The 19,332-nt window shown below is 43.4% G+C and overlaps 1 protein-coding gene across 6 annotated transcripts in view; it reads left to right on the top strand.

Annotated features, from left to right (window-relative positions):
- Positions 1-19,332, top strand: part of PRICKLE1 (prickle planar cell polarity protein 1) — a 102,820-nt gene that overhangs the window by 69,319 nt on the left and 14,169 nt on the right. The window contains exon 1 of one of the 6 annotated variants that reach the window (XM_033118348.1): positions 13,383-13,397. The exons of 2 other annotated variants lie outside the window; for them this stretch is intronic. The gene's annotated coding sequence lies outside the window, so the exon portion shown is untranslated. Of the gene's footprint in view, positions 1-13,382; positions 13,398-13,738; positions 13,808-13,840; positions 13,920-19,332 lie in introns of those variants that run through there. 3 more of the 6 variants (XM_033118350.1, XM_033118347.1, XM_033118349.1) reach the window with 3 other exon arrangements.

The raw sequence follows: 19,332 nt of genomic DNA, 5'->3' as shown, positions 1-19,332 counted from the left end.
CCATCCTCTTGTGTAAAATGAGTGTGAGGGAAGTCTGGACATGCTCATCCCAGGTGGGAGTAACTAAGCCCAGGACTTTACTAGATAAGTAACAGGTGTGAAGTGTTGTCAAAAGGTTCTTCTCTTGACAGCTGAATCGAGCCATAAAATTTTTGAATAATTTATGCAAGTCTGTGAAAGCCCAGATATAGATTGTTAATCCAGGGTTCAGAATGCACTAGTGTCAATTTCACAATGAAATCCTTAAAGTTAATTTTTTATTGTGTCTCTTATCTTTGGCCTCGGTGAAAATGTTCAGGTTGCCTCATCAAAATTAACTTTCTAAACTATTATCCATGGTCTTAACATCTTCTGTTTGCTTTTCAGTAAAATCAGAGTTTATCATAATCATATGTTTGAGTTCATATTTTAAAATATTACAAGATGGCCATGACTGAGGTTCAGAAACCTTTAAAACATCTTTAATTTCAGTTAACTGCTAAATTTGCATACTCTTCTTGTAAGATGGATTTTTCCTCCTCAAAAAAAAGAAAAGCAAAGCAACATGTGGTTTGTTACATTCATTGCTCTTCTTAGCCTGTTTTGCATTAGGAGGTTATGGAAACCTAAGACTGAAAGCTCCATAAAGAAAGCCTTACGGCGAAGGAAAGAAATAGAGAAAAGAGACATCTGAAACTTGGCCCTTTTCCCCCATCAGCCCTAAAAATACATTCCAGTGTAAAATGTGGGTCCTTGAGAGCTGGAACTAGCAAGGAGCAGAGAAGCAAATTATTATTTTTTAAAATCATGCCTATTAAGTATCCTTGTTAAGTAGTCCCTATATTTCGCCCTTTAAGAGCATCTAAAACATAAAACCATCTGAAAAACAAAACAAAACTGAGTGTCCATTCATCCCCAGGCCATTAACTGTAAATTAATGGTCGGTTCCTGCTCTATTCAAAACAAAAACTGCCGACAGGAATCGACCCAGTGCAGGTCATAGCTGCCACACCTGTTGGGAGGCTCCCGGGAGCAACATGGCAGAGGCTCCAGCCCCCTTCTTCCCAATTTCTCCCAGTAGTGTCACCAGCAATGGTGACAGTGAATTTTTTCCTCACAAGGCACAGAAAATGTCTAGCTAGCACACGACTGGTCCTCTTGAATTATTTTCCCCTTATAACTCCTATTCATTAAATTTGTTACTACATAGCATCAGCACGATAACCTAGATGTCCCTACCACAGGCTTTCAAGGAGGCCAAATATTTATGTATGTGAGCACCATGTTTATTCTCCCTGAGAACTCTTTTAATTAGATGTGAGAAACAGAGTGGCCAGCATTTTTCTGCAGATTTTACTTTGCCTGATGGTGGGAAACAAAAAATCCACTTCATGAAAGGTATTCTTAGGGATTAGACAGTTTCATGTTTGAGAAAGTCATTTTAAAGATTCTTGGAAAGGCAAGAAGATGATCATAAGTGTTCCTTGTGTAAGAATTTGCCCTCTTTTGAGTGATAGCTCCATTTGAAGAGGTTGCCTAACCATATCATTGGATTCTTTCAAATTGATTACAAAAAAAATAACTTTTTTGACCCTTTATATTCTAAAAACATGATATGTCATAAAACTATTTTCTACAGATACTTTTGGTCTTCACTAAATTGCATTCGCCTCTCCCCAACATACTTTTCCAAAAGGTAGAGAAATCTTCCTGGAATCTTGTTACATTCTATTGAAAGCTGAAAACTTCAGAAATGGTTGATAATGGAAATGTGGGTTGGTCTATTACATAAGCAATAATGCAGTCAGCAGTCTTAAATTGGAACTAAAGTTTGTGTTAAGTAAAAATGTTTGCCCTTCAGTAGGAAGCAGATTATCTTTACAAGCCTATGTGATGTAATGTGACCTCCCTATTACTGGAGCTCGTCTGCAAGAAATTTTTGTTGAGGGACATAATGGGCATTAGAATTGCCCAGAAATGCTGCCAGACAGATTACTAATTCCATTGTCTTATTCTTTGTTTTTGTTTTTCACTTGCTGCAACTGAACTGAAGGACCTTAGTAAATAATAATAATACATTTTTAAAACTAATATATTACGGTTCTGGGAGTTGAGCTGTAATTAATTTTGTCTGACAAGTTTATTAATGGCTGTATTACTTCAGTGCCTTTTGCCTTCAGGATGTCGTGTGAGATGTGTTTCAGCAGAATGGGTTGCACACAAACTATAACCTTAACCGTTCTCATCATTTGTCCTTTGTTTAGCATAATCTGCCTTTAAGTTGAGGAGGTGTTGGTTGGGCTGCTGAACCCATCTGGGAGTGATACTCATGTTTGAATAAGAGCTTAGTACACCCTGGTACTGGTAATGACTTAATAGGCAACAGAGCAACTATTATATGAATGATTCTCAAATACAGCCCAGTTTTACTGTATGTAGACAGTAAAATGGTTTTGTATCTATATAAATCAAAATGATTCAATGAACCGCTTTAAAGCTCAAGGTCCCCTTTGTCTGAGGGTCCCCCAAGGTGGGATGGGGTTCGTCCAACTCCTTTGAGCAGCACAACTCTTTGATCCTCGAGGCCAGCAAAGCCAATATGTTGTCATTAAGCTCCTAAGTGAGACTGACAATTATTGCTTCGTTTCTACCTAAAATAATACAGTATTTAAAACTTCTAGAACTATTCTTCCTACTTTCTGATGATGTTGCAGAGGACAAGTGGGAAAGCAAAGCATTTTATTTGGGTATTTATATGAAGCTCTGCTTTAAAAGCAAATGACTGGTTTAAGACTACTGGCTTTGATGTCAGACCAGGTTTTGAATCCAGGTTCTTGCACTAATTAGCTGATGATTAGATGGTTAAGCAACTTACCTTACTTTCTCACTTGTAAAATGAATATAAGATCTACCTTAGCTTGTTATAAGGATGTTTTTTTAAAAAATAGGTATGGGATTAAGCACGATGCCTAGCATACAAGTACTCGGTGAATTATGTCTGCTATAATAATAAGGGAGGTTCATTTGGCATCGCTGAATTCTTAGTACATTACCAAAGCAAATGTAGTAACTTCACACTACATGTCCAAAATGACACTCGAGTCTAATATGCACTTGACTCCTCATTCTGTACCTATTCCCCGACTGTCTTTACGTCACTGACGTTTCTGTCAAAGGAAGGCGGTAGACCCGGCACTCAGGGGAATCCCCTTCGGCATTACTTCCTTTCCCTAAGGAATGCTCAGGATGTTCGCAGCCTCCAGATCCACTCAGACCCCACTTTTATCCCCAACAAAGAGTTTCTTCACCATGAGCATTTTCAGAGAAAGCACACCCAGGTTTTCCTTCGAAAATCCTTGCTTTCGTCTTTCTGTACCAGCCACTTCCACCTGTCATGCAAGGTGTCATGCGGGTTCTCAGCTCCCACTCCCCACATAAGAACACAGGATATGGTGAGGCCAGAAAGGAACACCCACGGAGCCATAGATAGGGGAGTCACACCACTATATTCTCGCTGGCAGCTGGGTTGGAGACACAGGATACAGGAGCCACACGATCCGCAACCTGCCGTCCACTTCTCTGTCAACCAACCTCACTTGCTAACTGCAATTGCGCACTTACTAGCTCAGCCACAGCAATTATATGAGTGGCTAATGGCTAACCGGTAACAGCTGATGGCCAACTAGTCACAGTTGATGGCCATCTACTACCCGAGCCAGCACCTTTCCACGTGAGGCTGAGAGCCTGGAAACTGCTCTCTGGGGCTCTGTCCGCACACTGGTCTCGCCTCACAATCTACAAAACAAGCGTCTTCCGTGAGGGGCTCTGTGTCAGGAACCCAGCTCATGAGAAAAAGCTTCATTCCAGTTCAAGTAATGTCCCAGGGGGTATCCCTCAATGTCCACCTACTTTCTGGGGACAGCCAGGGTTCTCAGGGCACCGCCAGTCCTGGGCACAGCCAAGGTGCTTATATATTCTCAACGGCAACCGGTCGAGACACAAAAAGCAAACATCCGCCTGCACCCCAAAAAGGGGTCTTCCTGCACCTGAGCTATTTCACTAAGCGCATCCTCCACGTTAGGACGCAACGCGGTGAGGAACATCCAGCCCACACAGCCAGCTGTACCCATCGCTTCCTCTGGCAACCACTCGGCAGGGCCCTCTCTACGCTGGCTGGAGAACCATCCATGTCCTCCCACCCCTCCTCGGGGGTCCAACTCCTGAGAACAGTGGCTACCAGGTACCACACACTATGTGGGGGCCACATGTCCTCCTGCTCAGAGTCAGACACCATTCTTACCTGGCCAGAATCCTCCTCTCCATGTCAGGTGTCCGATTTGGTGGAGGTCTCGGTGTAAAATGTCCACAACTCCAGGAGCCCACGGCAGCAGCAGACCACCAAGAGGAAGATGACGCTTGCTTTGGCCAATAGGGCGGCATGCCATCCAGAGGCTTCAGAGGACCACCAATTCACTGAGGGGTCATGTCTTTCCCAGGCAGGTCGTGTTTCCTGCTCCCGGCGCCACTCCTCACGGGTCTCCCAAAACAGAGCTTTCTTACATATAAACTGCTCCACCGCCCTTCAGAAAGTTCTGGCCAGCACCATACGCTGCTCACGAAACTGAGCTTTCATATACATAAACTGCTCCATTACCCCTTCGAAAATTCTGGCTGGCATCATGCTCTGCTCACTGCGCCATTTGTCATGCAGGGTGTCATGCGGGGTCTCAGCTCCTGCTCCCTGCATAAGAACGCAGGATGTGGTGAGGCCAAAACGGAACACCCATGGAGCCGTAGATGGGAGTCATACCACTATATTCTCCCTGGCGGCTGGGTTGGAGACACAGGAAGCAAGAGCCACACGATCCGTAACCTGCCGTCTGCTTCTCTGTCAAACATCCTCACTTACTAACTACAATCCGCGCTTGCTAGCTTAGCCAGGGCAGTTATATGAGTGGCTAATGGCTAACCGGTAACAGCTGACGGCCAACTAGTCACAGCTGACGGCCATCTACTACCCGAGCCAGCACCTTTCCACGTGAGGCCGAGTGCCTGGCAACTGCTCTCTGAGGCTCTGTCCCCACACCACCTTCCGCCTAGGGACTGTGCTTTGTCTCTGACTAACCTAACTTCCAGTTGCACTATCCCACACACTCTAAGGCTGATGTTCTATCTCCTATCACTTTACATTTCTGTTGTGCCCTAAAAATTATTCTTCATTGTGGTCCACAACAGGCTGTTAAGAACTTGGTTGTGCCTTAAAGGTTTGGATTGGAAACAGTGTAAAAGAATATCGGATCAGACAGTTTTCCATGTGGAACTACAGCCCATGCCACGTCAGGGTGTGGTACTTGTGTAACCAACTGGAGAAGAGGCCACGCCTGTATCCTGGCTTCTGCACCTTACCAAAACGAACTGTATCTAACCAAAGTCTATTCCATCAAGTTGTCTTTATTAAGCTCAGTGCTCTGAAAATAACAGAAGGGAGCAGATACTGCTATCAAGGAGCATCTGGTCTAGAGAAAAGATTAACATACTTGAAATTATGAGCTGACCACCCAAGAGGGGGTGTCATGTTTGTTGTTTATCATGTTTGTTGTGCTCTGTGTTCTTCCAGCAACCCAACAGCACGGGCTTCCCTGAGAATAGCTACTGAGCTCTTTGGGGTGGGCTTGGCAGAAGGAGAGGGGGAGCATTTGGGAAAGCTCTTTGAAGGAGCTAGAAACACCAGAAGGTCTATTTCTCAAAAACATACCTCTTCCATACACTAATATTAGCCAAAATAGTGACCAGAGACCATTCTTACTGGTGCAGCTGCTGAGTGGAAAGATTGAACCACTAGATTACCTCAAAGCTGTGTGCACATAGGAAGAGAATCCCATCGCTCCAGTTAATAGAATTTCTGATTGAAAAAAGAAAATAAATAGGCAGTAATTTGGGTGGAGGGACTGGCTTGAATAAGATGGAAGTCTTGGGACTAATGGGACAGTCCTCGAGTCATGGGAGTGCAGGTGGAAGCCCTTGGTCTAATAGAGCTCAGGAGACATTTCCTGGACCCATCCTGAATTATGTCTTGAAGTACGAGTTAGCCAGGCAAACCAAAGTGAGTGGCTAGACAACTCCAAGAAGGTGAAACAGCAGGATTAGGCCAAGTGCTCATGAAATAGCACGATAGGGTTGGAAACCACCAGTTTCAGATCCCAAAGTGAGTACCACAAGTGATGGAGGCAGAGCTGGAGAGGTCAGTGAGGGCCTTCAAGCTAAATTCTAACCTGTGGAGGGGTGGGGACAACTTTGATGAAGGGATTTTAAAGTAGGAGGACAACATACTAAGATCTGTGGTGGTCAAGTGAAGGACGAAGAATGGAGAGATGAGAAGACTTGAGAAGAGGAATGAGGCTGCTCTAGCATCTCAGGGTGGGGAAGACGGGCGGCTGCAGTCAGCAGGCAGGGAGGTTGGATACAGAGTCAACCGAGAGCAGTTAAAGGTGCCAAGATCTGCTACGTAACTGAATGAGGGTAGACAAGAAGGAGGGAACCTAGAGGAAAGAAAACGTCTGAGGTGATTAGGTTTCCGGCTTACTCAGTGGTACCATAAACAGACCCGGAATAGAGAAGGAAGGAGAATTTTGGTTTGGAGGTGACTGGAGAACATGATTTAGAAATTTGAGCTTTCTACAGGAAGTTCAAGTTAGCCAATTAGTTTGAGTTCGTATCAGATATTATTAGCCAAAAAGAACAAATGACCTAAATGATAAATGTGATGAGATGCCTTTAAATATTAAAACACAGTCATTCACTCAACAGTTTACTGAGAATCCACTAGGTACTAAACAATGCCTAAATGCACCAGACCTGTGTGTCTCCACACTTGGGATCTATTACTAAGCAGAACAGACAAGGTCCCTGCTCTTAGCCCCTCTATAATTCAATGCAAACTCAGTGTTGGAGAGACTAAAGCTCCAAGCATAAAGGAGAAAGGAAATATTAAAAGTAACTTGTATCAAAAGGTTGTTACTTATCTAGAACTATGTGACTCAATACCCACAGAACAATTTGAATTCCAAATCCTGGCCCTGACACAATCTAATTAAAGCTTGTAAACCAGTCTCCACTACAAAATCACCTCCTTTAAATTCCCACGGTTGCAGAAAGAGCCTTGGGATCTTAGATAAGATAAAGAAATGTTATGGAAAGTTTGGCTGACCTTTTTCTTTTTGGCAAGAGGCTTCTGGCTGCTTGAAATAATTCTTTGCTGACACCTCTTGAAGAACACTTTGATTAGTTGTAGCACACAGCAGCAGTGTTAAAAGCAGGCTTGCCTTTGTTGGCCCAGATTTTCCCTGGTGGAGAATCAACCAGCTCCGGTTAGTGGAGAGTTTAAGTAGCCTAAGAAAATACACAGGTGAGCATAATAGCTTTAAGCGTGTAATTCATGAAATAAAGCAGCAAATACTGTATAATTTTAAAATGTAAGACAAAGCACTATTTATCATTCACTGTTTTCTATAAAACACTAACTGGTAGATTGTAGACCTGCAGTTACACTAACTTTCCAATGCCATTTTGATCTCTGCAGTAGGAAGTAGGTGGGTGGTTTCACAGATTAGCTTCCAACCTGAAAATCACCATCCCTGTTTCTTTCATAAGACGGACTCTGAGCTCTTTGACACTAGAGGATACAAAAACTATATTTTAAATACTGACTTTAAATATCAACAGGAAGATAAACTTTGAGCTTAGAAATGTAAATCCTTCAGGTTACCTTGAGTTTCTCTCCCATGGGTAGTGAAAAATATTTGTGGTTTCAAGTTAGAGCTCATATCAGGGGTAAACGGTTGGTTCTTTCAAGTAAACTATGGAATGCTGACTCATTTCGGAATGTCAGCACCCCATTTGCCACTCCTCCCACCCCCACCGTACACACTGGGCCTCCACGAGTCTGGTTTCTTCTGCCTCAGACACACTGTCTTGTCGTCTCGGCTCTTGACTACGCAGGTAACTTCTAGTCTGTTCCCATCTGGTTGACTGCACTGTTGTCTCCACCCTCCCTCTAATTAGGGCATAGATACAATCATGTCACTCTCCTTTGCTTAATCTTCTGTGGCTCCCCACTGTCCCGAGAATAGCTTAAAGGTCCTGGCATGTACAACCATTCACAGCCTGGTCCTGCCTTCCTTTGGGTACTGTCTCCACCTTCTCCCTCCTCTCTTCCTGTCCTCCCATCACATTACGGTGGGTTACTAAGAGCTCTCACTCTTTGGACCCTCCTGCTTTGGCTCAACCTGAACGAAGCCCTGGTCCCTATCCCAACTCTACTCCATTAATTACCCTGAACAACAACTCTAATCCTTAAAGGTCCAGCTCAAATGTTACCCCACCTTCACATTTCCTTGATCCTCACCTTAAAACCAGATTCAATTGATCAATACTTCCTGTTATTCCTATATTAGAACTTTAGCCACACCTCTACTGTAGTATAATCACAGTATGTCATGATGTGCTGTGTATTTTAGAAAATAAAATCTTTTTTTTCCCCACTCATCTTGTATATTTCTCTGCTTTCACTTTGAAATAACTCATGATGTAAATGGAATGTGAAATTTAGAAGAGGAAGTCCTTAAGTTAAGGGGGGAGGGTCTAGGTCTCATAGTGCTGCCCTTCAACAAATATCTTTTGACTCAACCAAAGAGTCTATTAATGAATCAATGGATGGATACGTCGGCATCAATTGGAGCAGTATGTCAGGCTCCGTGGGGATGTGGCACTGGTGACACCCCCTTCCCAAAATATTGTAAATAAATGCAGCAGAGATTTCGCTCTTGAAGTGTGTGACTGGAGGAAGACAGCAGGCAGAGGAACCATGTACTCATGTATTTTTCCGTATCAATGAATACTTTTCAATCAGGAAGTCACTTTCTGCTTCCAGACTTTACTTCCTTATATTAACATTGTAGTACATTCGCTTTATTGTTTCTTAAACTGTTTACAAAAGTTTTATATGATCATTATTAAAAGGTTGGAAATGTAAAACTATGAGAATACATTTATTTTACAAATACAAATTCACAAGTGATAGTTTCCTATAATCTGCCTTCTCCTGGAAACCATGTTAATTAGTTTTCTATGTATATTCCTCTAAATAGTTTTGCTATGTCTATACTAGCTTATGTATTATTAGCTGTAACAATGTGATCACACTCTATATTTTACACCTTAATATATCTTGAATATCTTTCCATGTGTAGATTTCTCAATATTATTGGAAGATTAATTTTTCATTTCTTAACATTTTGGCAGTTTTTCAGTAAGTAGTGAAGTCTTTAGAATGTTTGTATTAAGTCACAGATCTCTATACGAATTAAGAAAGTTGAAGAACTCAAGGGCAAGCAAGGTGCTTGAATGCTTGTTTAATTATCTGCCCAAGAAAAGTTACAAACATTTCTTGAGGTGGAGAATGGATATATCAGAATAGCTGGGAGAAGAGAGAAGTGAGGTGGGCAAAGATGGCTGCCGATTTTTACTAGAAGTTATAACCCTGAACAAGAGTCAAATGAAAGGACCTGATCCCATATTCTCCCCCCCAGCTTGGGCAGTAGACTCAACACAGCATAGATATAAATACCTATCTGATGTCAGTGTCATAACCAACTATTGAGTTTTAAGAGACTCAGAAAATATTAGAACTGATGGAGCCTCTGGGAGCATATAGTTTCAGATGAAAAGGGCCTGAAGGCCACCTTGGAAGAATGAGGAAGGGAGGAGAAGGTAGTTGTGGGAGGGGTCTGGGAAGAAACCAACCCAGAGTTTCAACAGAGCAGTTTCACTTTCATCTATTTCTATATTAAAATTACTATTTTAGTTGAAAACTGGATTGTGTTTCCTCCTCAAAAGTGCTGACCATTGACCTAGCCCATTTCATTTTTAGAAATGGAAAACAAACAAACAAACAAAAAAAAACAAGAAAAAAAAACCCCTAATACCTTAGAGAAGTGATTTATCCCAAGGTCACAGAGCTTGTAATTGGGGGAGAATAAACCTTTAAGTATCCTAACTCCAAACCCTATGCATCAGGGTACTTTGAAGGGAGGATTTACCTCAGTCACAAAGGCAGTTGGAGTGGGGGGAGGAGATGTTTGGCTGGGAGGAGGAGTGGGGTAGTAAATCTAAAGAAGGATTGGGTGTAGAAAATGTTAAAGAACCAGTACTCTCTAATCACATTGCTTTAAATATAATCAAAGGGGAAAGAAAGTAATTGGAGACCTAGAGAAACTGCAACCTATTATAAAACACCGTAATGCCTGTTCACTCTTGGAAGAGCTGATATCTGCCTTGGGGCCCTTCCCTGAGGGTACTACAGACTCAGCTAATGGTAACTAGAATTTGCAAATGTTCAGTGACTCACAGGGTGTATGGCCTAATCTGAGGTACAACAGAAATGTTTAAAATTAACAAGAAAGAAAAACATTTAAAGTTTCAGTGGTAACAAATCTGGTAACAAGTATGAAGAATTATGATTATTCCTCTGGATCTCATTTCTTTATCTGGACAAGTCAGAGGATCCCAGAGGTTGTTGTTAACTCTAAAATTGTATAATTTTGTGATTTGCTTTACATTTACAAAGCCATTTTAATTAGAAATTACATCCTCTGTCTAGGTGTTATGTGCGATTCTTAGTTATCTATCTCTACAGTCAGAACAACTCACGGTCAGAAAAACCAAACTGCTGCCCTAGATTTTGCCCTCACAGAAGACTGAAACTGTCACCCTACTTAACATATATGCCAGCTGTCCATCAAATGCAGTGAGATGTCATTTGATGAATATTAGAGCCCTTGATCTGTCTTTTCTATTAAGAAACTTAATGACATCCAATCATTTAAATAATTCTTCCTAAATTGCTGGCAGTTAGTTACAAATCCTTCCAAATGTATGAGACCAAGAGCAACTCTGACTCTTAAAACTAGAAAGCAGATCTGTTTTACAAATGAAAAAACAGGCATGGAGCAGTAAAGACCTCAAGGTCACTATATACAAATCACAGGATAACCAAGGAATAGCACCAAGGTTTGCTTTATATTTTGTACTTTATCTCTTGCTCCCAGACCCAACTGAGCTGGCTGGCATTTGACAAACAAATGCCCTTGGCATTTTTCTGTTTTTCTATCAGTCTCCTCCAGTAGGACGTGCTGAGCTTAGTCTGGTTTTAGATTAGAAACAGCCTTCCTTGTACAGGTATGGTGTAGCTGTGAGGGCCTGAGAAGAATTTCCAGAAAGCATTCATTCAACTCATGTTTATTGAACTTGTCTGCTATGTGCCTAGCATGATTCTAGGTGCTGAGAATACAGCAGTATGTGAGTATCTCCAAAGTCTCCACCTTCTCGCAAAGGAGAAAGACAGCAAACATGAACAAATAGACACAGGAGGTCAAGCAAGCCAAGTGCTGTGAAGACGAATAGCGCCAATAAGAGGGAGGGATGAAATCTGGGACGGGGTGGTGGTGGTTGGAGAAGGCCTCTCTGAGGAGGCGACTGTAGAGCAGAGACCAGGAGGGGGTGAGGGAATCAAGTTCTGTGAATTTCTGGGCTTCCTTTCTCAGCCTCCCCTCAAGTGTGATATGTAAGCAATGAATATTCCACCTGGCTGAAACAAAAAGGTGTTGGTCGGGGTCCTTGCTTCCCATCCTGCGTAAGTTCACCCTTGACAATAACAATGCTTTTCAGACCAGACTAAAGGCTATTGGATTCTGATTGAATATTAGTCTCGAAACTGCTTCATCACTAAAAACATTTACAGTAGGCAAAGCGGACAGTAGCCGTTGAAAATGTTACCAACAGTATTTATAAGTAACTGTATTAGAGGAAGCACACTAACAATGGCTGACATTTAATACTGATAAGTGTTGCTATGGTTTGTAGTTCAGAGGGTTCTGGGGCCTTGGCTAACGTGTAGCTCTCCTTTAAAAGCTGTTTCCAAAAGGACCCACCTGGCTTAAAGCACTGCTGGGCTGATCTTTCCTTTAGCATAATGATATGATAGTTTAGGGTTTGGTTTAAATCAATAATGGATTGCACATCTGTCCTATAGATACTGTCAGTTGATGGCTTCCCTGAGGAAGCCCAAAGAGAATGTAATAGGAAAAAGGAAATCTAACCTAGGTATTCATGGTTAATGTCACAGCTCCTCAGAGGAAAGTGGTAACCTTGAAAGTTCTCCACATCACCCTCCCACAAATCTCCACACAACCGGAAGGATAGAGGAGCTCTATCTTAGAACTGTTTCAGAACTGTCCTCAAAACTGGAATCTATATTGGCCAGCAGAGTTGATTTGAATTACAAATCTTGTTGTCTGGATCAGTGTTTCCAAACTAGCCTACCAACAGAGCCACAACTTTATTTTTGTCTCTGCCACTTTAAAAAAGTAACAGAAAAAGCAACTTCTCAGCTGTCTTGCTTTGCAGCAGAGATAACAGAAATTGGCCACAGAGTTATTTGCTTGACTGCTCTATTTATGGCAACTTGTTTGTATATTTTTAAATCACAGTTACAATAGGCTATTGTTCACTTGTACACAGTAGAAACATATATGTTGCAAACGACTCCCAAGGAATCCTTATGGTACAAGGATGTCTTTTCTTTTACCTAAAAAATTAAAGTAGGATACCAAAGGAACTGCTAACCATTTTAAGTTGCTTTTATTTGCTAGCATTTTATAAAATGGCAAAACTCTTAAATATTGCCTCTTTTTCTCTCCTTTCCTTTGGCATTTTATCACCTTGTGATAAGGAGGCTATTGTAGACCTTAAAATTTGTAACGCAGAAAAGACTCAGACCTCTGCTGCAGATTATTACTAATCTATCATTTCTTTCTCGGCTTGCTTTGAGGTTCTGTTTTTGCTTTACTTGGGCCTTTTTATGGATACCTAATGCCAAGATTCACTTTTTCTTAGTGTACCTAGAAATAGCTCAGAAACAAGAATATCCTTAAGTATAGGGCACGCTCTTGTGTTTGAATGATATTCACTTAACCTACTTATAAAACTTTATTCATGTACTTGATTAACTGCATCCCGTGATCTGGCTCCTTTTCTTTCGCTGTTATCGACTGATAAAAATAAATCTCTAGGGCTAAGCAGTAGGAATCACTCCGAAATGCAAGAGAAGTCCTAAGGGGGGAATTCATATGTTAATGAACCCTTCCAAGTGAAAACTTGGTTAAACGTTCCATTTGCTGACATCATTGTTATGGGTAGAGTGGAGATGATTTCTTTAAGAGGTGGCTTTGCATATTCTCCCAGCGTTTTGCGGTCCGCGCGTGCACCTGCGGGAGGGGGAAGTTTACATAAGCGTCCTGGGGTATTTGCATCTCAGCTGCTCCACTCACTAGCGCTCGCGGCGATGGAGCCGGCAGACAGAGGTAGGTGCTCGAGCCGCGAGGCTGGCCAAGTGGGTGGGTAACTTTTCGAGGAATAACGTGCTCGCGGGACCTCGTGGAGACCTGCCAGGGGCACGGTCAGCAGTGACAGTTCCTGGAAAGAGGGCGGCGGCGAGATCTGGCTCGGCAGGCGCCTCCTGCGGACTGGAGCTGGGAGCAGAGCCGGGCTGGCATCGTGAGTGGGGCGCCCAGCCCGCTGCGCTCCGCGGAGGGTGGGACCGGCAGGAAGCGAAATGGTTACTTTTTTTAATGCGGGCTCTGGTTACTTTTGAAGATCGCCGGCCTCGGGCGGGCTGCCGGCGCAGAGCAGAGACGAGGGTTTTTCTCTCCGCGGTGGAAGATCCTGGGGAGACGCAGAGCTGGGGCATGGGTGATGCGGTGGCCTGGATGAGGTGACTCAAACACAGGCGACCAGAGTGGGCGACGCTGGCGGGGAGAGAGGGTCTCCGGGGAGCAGGAGGACCTTTTGCCGGGACCCCCACCATTGGTTAGGGAGCTGCAGAGGTGAGAATCGCCGCGTTGCACCGAGAGGGGGCTCGACGAGTACGGACCGGAGGACAGTGGGTGACGGTGGGGCGGGGGCGATGGCGATGGCGACCCCTTGCCCACCGGGCGAGGCCAGCGTTGCATCGCGACTGGGGGCTCGGCCCACCGCAGTTTAATGGGGGCCCTGCGCTCGCAGCTCCCGCCCCACCGTCCCCGCCCTACTGGGGTCTCCTCCGGAAATGGATGGGCGAGGGTGACCAGGAGGGCACCCTGCCCTGTTTTCCTTCAGGAGCCACCCTGCGTCGGCCGCTGGCCTCGGCTGGTCGCAGAGCGGGTAGGAGGCGAGTGAGCGCCGCGGGGCTCGGGGATACGCGGGCCGTGGCGGGCGCCGGGAGGGGCTGCAGGCCGCGCTCGGCTCCGCGGCCGCAGGTGGGAGCCGCTGTCTGGGTCCCGGGGCTTGATGGCAGCAGGGCGGCGGGGACTGAACGCCGAGGGCTGCAGGGGTGCGCGCGTCGGTGCGCGCCCGCGGGGAGGTAGCTTTTCGTCGCAAGTTGGGGCATAGACGTGGGGCCCCCTCGCCCACTCGGTACCTCCGTCCAGCCGCGGAGTGAGTCCCTTTCTTGGAGGTGACGCTGCGGCGAGAGGCGGCGTGGGGCTTTCTTCTAGAGGTGGGTAAGAGGGGTACGGAGGCGACTCTGTCCCCGGGGGCAGGGGGCCTCTTCTCCACGGGCCTCGTGTCGGCGCCAGGGAGGGGTTCGTCTCCAGCCACTGGGTCTTGAGCTCGGCCTTGGTGCGGGAGGCAGAGAGGGACCTCGGGGACCGGCGCGGCCCGGGGCGCCCCCTGGCGGATCGAGCCGCCACCGCCGCGCGGACGGCAGGGATTGCGGGACGCAGGGGGCGCTGACGCCTGCTCCAAGGTGTCTTCCTGATGCGGGCATGGGTTAACCCAGCGGGGCCTCGACAGCCGCCGCTGAATTTTCCCCAAGTAACATCCTTTCCCTCCGGCTCCCATGCCAAGCCCTTTTTCAAAAGCTCGGGTTTTTCACATTAATCTATGTCAGTATAAACCAGGCTATGTGTGGAATTTGTTTTTACAACTCGAGTCTTGTGACTTCTCAAACACTTTCTTGAAGTGTTTTCTCTGGAAACTTGTTTCAAATGAATGCTGTAAGTTTCACAAAGAGGAGTGTTGTTCAGGAGCCAACAGGTGACAGGGTGAAACCTGAGTCTGTGTGTACATTGGAGTCAAGTCTGCCTGCCGTTTCCTTGGGCCGCCGTTGAAAATAGAAATTCAAAAAATCAATAGGCGACTGACTGGAACACGATTTTGAGAAAAGATCTGCGTCTCCCATTATGGAAAATAATGAGTTCATTAGAACAGTGCCTTGCGTGGTCCGCCTCACACCACAGCGTGCGTTTTGTATTTTGTCTTTATATACGGGTTTACAGCCAAATAACCCGACCCCAAAAAGCGTCGCTCTGGCAAAGGACCATGCTTTGTCATCATGTTTCCTCCTTTTGTTAAGCAGTCTGTCTTACTGTCGTGGAATGTATTTGTGCATGAAATTAGAATGCTTTGAAACCCTGCAGAGTCCACATTTCCTCTTGGAAAAATGGATGGCTTCTTGGCAATTGGATGGTACGTGACAGGCCACTCAGCTGTTGGAAAAATGTACAAGTTGGATGGAGGCTTACCTGGAAAATACAGAAAATGCCAAAGGGCACATGGCTTAATGCCACTAATTGCTGGTATGAAGTACTTTTAGTAAAGGAAAGTTTTGCAAGTAATAGCTTCAGATACCTTCATTATGTTTTTATGTTTAATTTTTTATAAAATGTATCTTTTTTTATTACAGTTACCTTTACAGTTCATTTCAATATAAGTAAAACTGAATTGTGCTCTGTTGGCAGTGACTTTTTTTCTTGAGCAGACCATAGGCATTGAGTGCTCTTTGAGTGTGTGAAAACTTTAGAGATAACAGTTTAGCGTCTCTTTACTATGAAATTCAAATCTTGATTGTAATCATTTTGATACCTGAGGCTTTTACAGGTCTAAGGTTTTCTTTTTTTTCTTTTTCTTTTTTTTAAGTTTTCAGTTAAGGACACCATAAACAAGGAAATATGTATGTCCATAAGGGTTGTATATTTTATGTGTTGAAAAAAATGGAAGTGTGACAGGTTTCTGTGATACCAGATTAGTCTGTAGTTAAATTTAATTCACCTGCATATTTAGCCTGGAAGAAGTAGAGTAGGTGTTGATTGGGTATGTGTGATCTGCATCTTCTTGTTAACAAGCAGTTTAACAAAGAAGTTGTTAAGCGGTTTGTGGGCCACTGGATGACACTTCACAGCAGGGGACACGTAGGGAATGTTAGGCCAACTGACTTCACAAATCAGTATCTGTTCTGGTTTTTGGTGATCAAAGGGTTTCTAACTCCCCTGGGCATGTTCACACAAGAAATACTTTTTCATAGAGATCCTACCATGCCAGGGTAGTAGTCTTCACGTAGGAACCAGAGTGGGATTACATTGGGAAAAGTATTTGTAATTAGGGGTATGACCTTAGACTTCATGTTCAGCAGCGGGCACTGAAAATTATTCTGTTTTCTATTTGCATGATTTTAATTTGATTTGGTGGCTTGGTCCAAGAAAATGATGAGTAATAGGAACCATACCAGAACTGATGTATAGTTATCACCTCAATATGTGTCTGATTGAATTCATTCTCCTCAACCCCTCACTCCCCTTCTGACTTGTGTATGTAATATTTCCTTATCGGTACATCATCTTTCAATCACCTAGAACTCAAAACTGCCTTTGACCCAGTTTCTCCCTTTCCTATTGGTTCTTTTTTCTTTCCCTGAGTCACCATGTTTAGGCTCTGTTGGTGACAGTGGGTTAATAGGCCCCTCTCTTTTTTGGTTTCCTGACCATCACTATCCTGTTAATTTAAGACCAAGAGTGGCACCCTCCTGCTCACACGCCTTTTGTCCTTTCCCATTGCCTATGTCTTCTGCCTGATATCAACTATAATTCTTGAAAATGTTATAGTGCTACCATTGCCATCTATTGTTACTTCTTTGGAAGAATCTGTCTTCCAGTGAAATTGTCAACTCTTTACTTCCTCTGGATATTCATATACTGTGCTGACCTATTAAGTTTTTTTAGGGAAAAAATGGTCAAGGTTAGATTATGTATATATCAAGGTCAATTGAAATAATAATCCTTAGGTATCCTGGATGCAGCATACAGCTCAGTAGAAAATAAATGCTCCCCAGGTGACCAAAATAACATAGCAAAATAATAAAGCTGTGCGTTAAATTTGAATAACATCTTCAAATACTGTTTGCTATCTTATTTAACCAATGATTACTGTGCTTATGGGCGGAATGCCTAAGTCCTTTTCTACAGCATAATTCTATAGGCTTTTAGACAAAGTTTTTCAAAGACTACTTGCCCAATTTACAAACTATTGAGAGCAGGAAGAAAAACAAAAAACAATAAAAGTTTGTCACCCATCTCAAAGTCATGGATCTGGGGCAGTTCTGGACCTCGGCTCTGCATTGTGAGATAGCCCTTGAGCCCCTTGTATTCTAGGGGAGGAACTGGGCTCCAGATCACACCCAGCTGGATGGCTGGATTAGAACTGCTGTTTCTTGAATCCTGAAGCCAGTGTTCTTTCTACTGTTCATTTTTTACTCAAAAGGAGAACAAATAATCAGCCAAAGGCTAAATCACATATAATTTACATACAAACCACCATTAAAGAAAGCAAGGGAAGGTATAATGGAATTTGGGAAATGTTCTTATCGCGATGGATACATTTTTTTTTTTTTTAACTTCTGGCTTTTAATGGAATGAATGTCAGTTGCCTTCTTTTTGATAGTTCCCAGAACCATTCAATACTGGTCTCTAAATATAAGGATGGATGAATGAATGAATGGAGTGAATGAGTGTAAATGAAATGAAAGTAAATTTCATGAGGAACCTGTCATTACATCACTGTGTTAAATGAATGAAGTCATACTCCAATTTGGGAACAAGTGCCACCTCATAGCCAAGCATATACTGGGCGCTTACGGTTGTTGCTCCACCTAAGACAACTGGGAAGATGGTGCCATGCTCTGTAGACCATCATACATGCTGCGATACATGCTGCGCGTGTGTGCATGACGCTATGTATGCTAGTGTCAGAAATTTTATGTAGGGACTGATTAGAAGCTGATTCCAAGGGAGCTGGGAATGGTGGCCAATGGTTTGGCCAAATTGTTTGCTCCACAGGAAACTAGAGCACCCCCAACTCAACAAACAAACAAACAAACAAAAAACCAGTGAAACTCACATGTCACCATGCAGTCTTTTTTTATTAACATGTTCTTATTCCGGATGTCGCTGGTCAGTTTCAAGAAAATCTGTGTCGTCACAGGGGAAGTAACAATGCCAATTGGTATATGTCCATAATAACTTTAATTCCTTATATTCATATAATTTTTTTCTTCTTTAAAACTCATATCCTTAGATCATCTTTGGGAGGAAAATAGTTGCCATTTTTAAAGAATCAGGTCTCAAGACGTTTGGTGGCTTGTTAAAGGCCTGACGACTTCAGGGCTGGTTTTGCTGAATGCTGAGAGCTTGATTCCATTCCCAAGGTATTGCTCAATCCCTTGGGTTGGATATTCTCTTGACAATTATATGATGGAGAGGTCATACATCTGGGAGCTATTTGTCTTTGAGTCTTTTTAAATGGTGAGACGTCGCTACTTAACTGTTTTGAAGGAAGAAGGGAGAGAGAGGACCAAGGAGGACTCTTCCACTTTGGGTTGCGTGGCTTGCGTGGAGGTTCTCCCACGATAATCCTTGTCTTTGAGAATAAAGCTTCTCATCTCGTCATACCCAACTTTGGGTTTCTTTCTCCCCTCCCTGCGTCCATCCCCTTTCTTCTGTTTGTCATTCATTTCTCTCCTTGACTCTTGTAGTTGGCTTTTTGTCTTCTCTTCAAAATAATATCCACAAATAACTCATAACCTGCTTGAATTTAATTCCAATACCTGTTCTCTGTGGTTGACCTCAGTGCCATCTTTGATGGTGTTGTTCAATCTTAAAGGTGTTGCTTTCTTCTACACATTCCTTTCAGGTCAGACTGTTTGGAGCCTGAACAAACCCATCCCTGAAAACTGTTTTACTTTTTCCTGCATTATGATACTTACATTGACCATTTCTTTCACAGAGGCAGAACTAGCACAGATTTGGTTAATGTGTAATGTTTATTCATGTATGATTCTGTTCATTTAGCTTATTACTGCATTTCAAGACCAGGATAATAAACCTGCCTCCTGGTCATCATAGAATACTGATGGTTTAAACTATTTTGGCATTTTATTCTATTTATCTCCAGCATCTTACATGATGCCCTGCACATTGTTTGGGTTTC

This window comes from Rhinolophus ferrumequinum, chromosome 10 (assembly GCF_004115265.2).
Source record: "Rhinolophus ferrumequinum isolate MPI-CBG mRhiFer1 chromosome 10, mRhiFer1_v1.p, whole genome shotgun sequence".
In the NCBI taxonomy this organism is placed as follows: Eukaryota; Metazoa; Chordata; class Mammalia; order Chiroptera; family Rhinolophidae; genus Rhinolophus; species Rhinolophus ferrumequinum.
The sequence above is the reverse complement of the archived record's forward strand: the minus strand, read 5'-3'. Positions and strand labels throughout refer to the sequence as shown.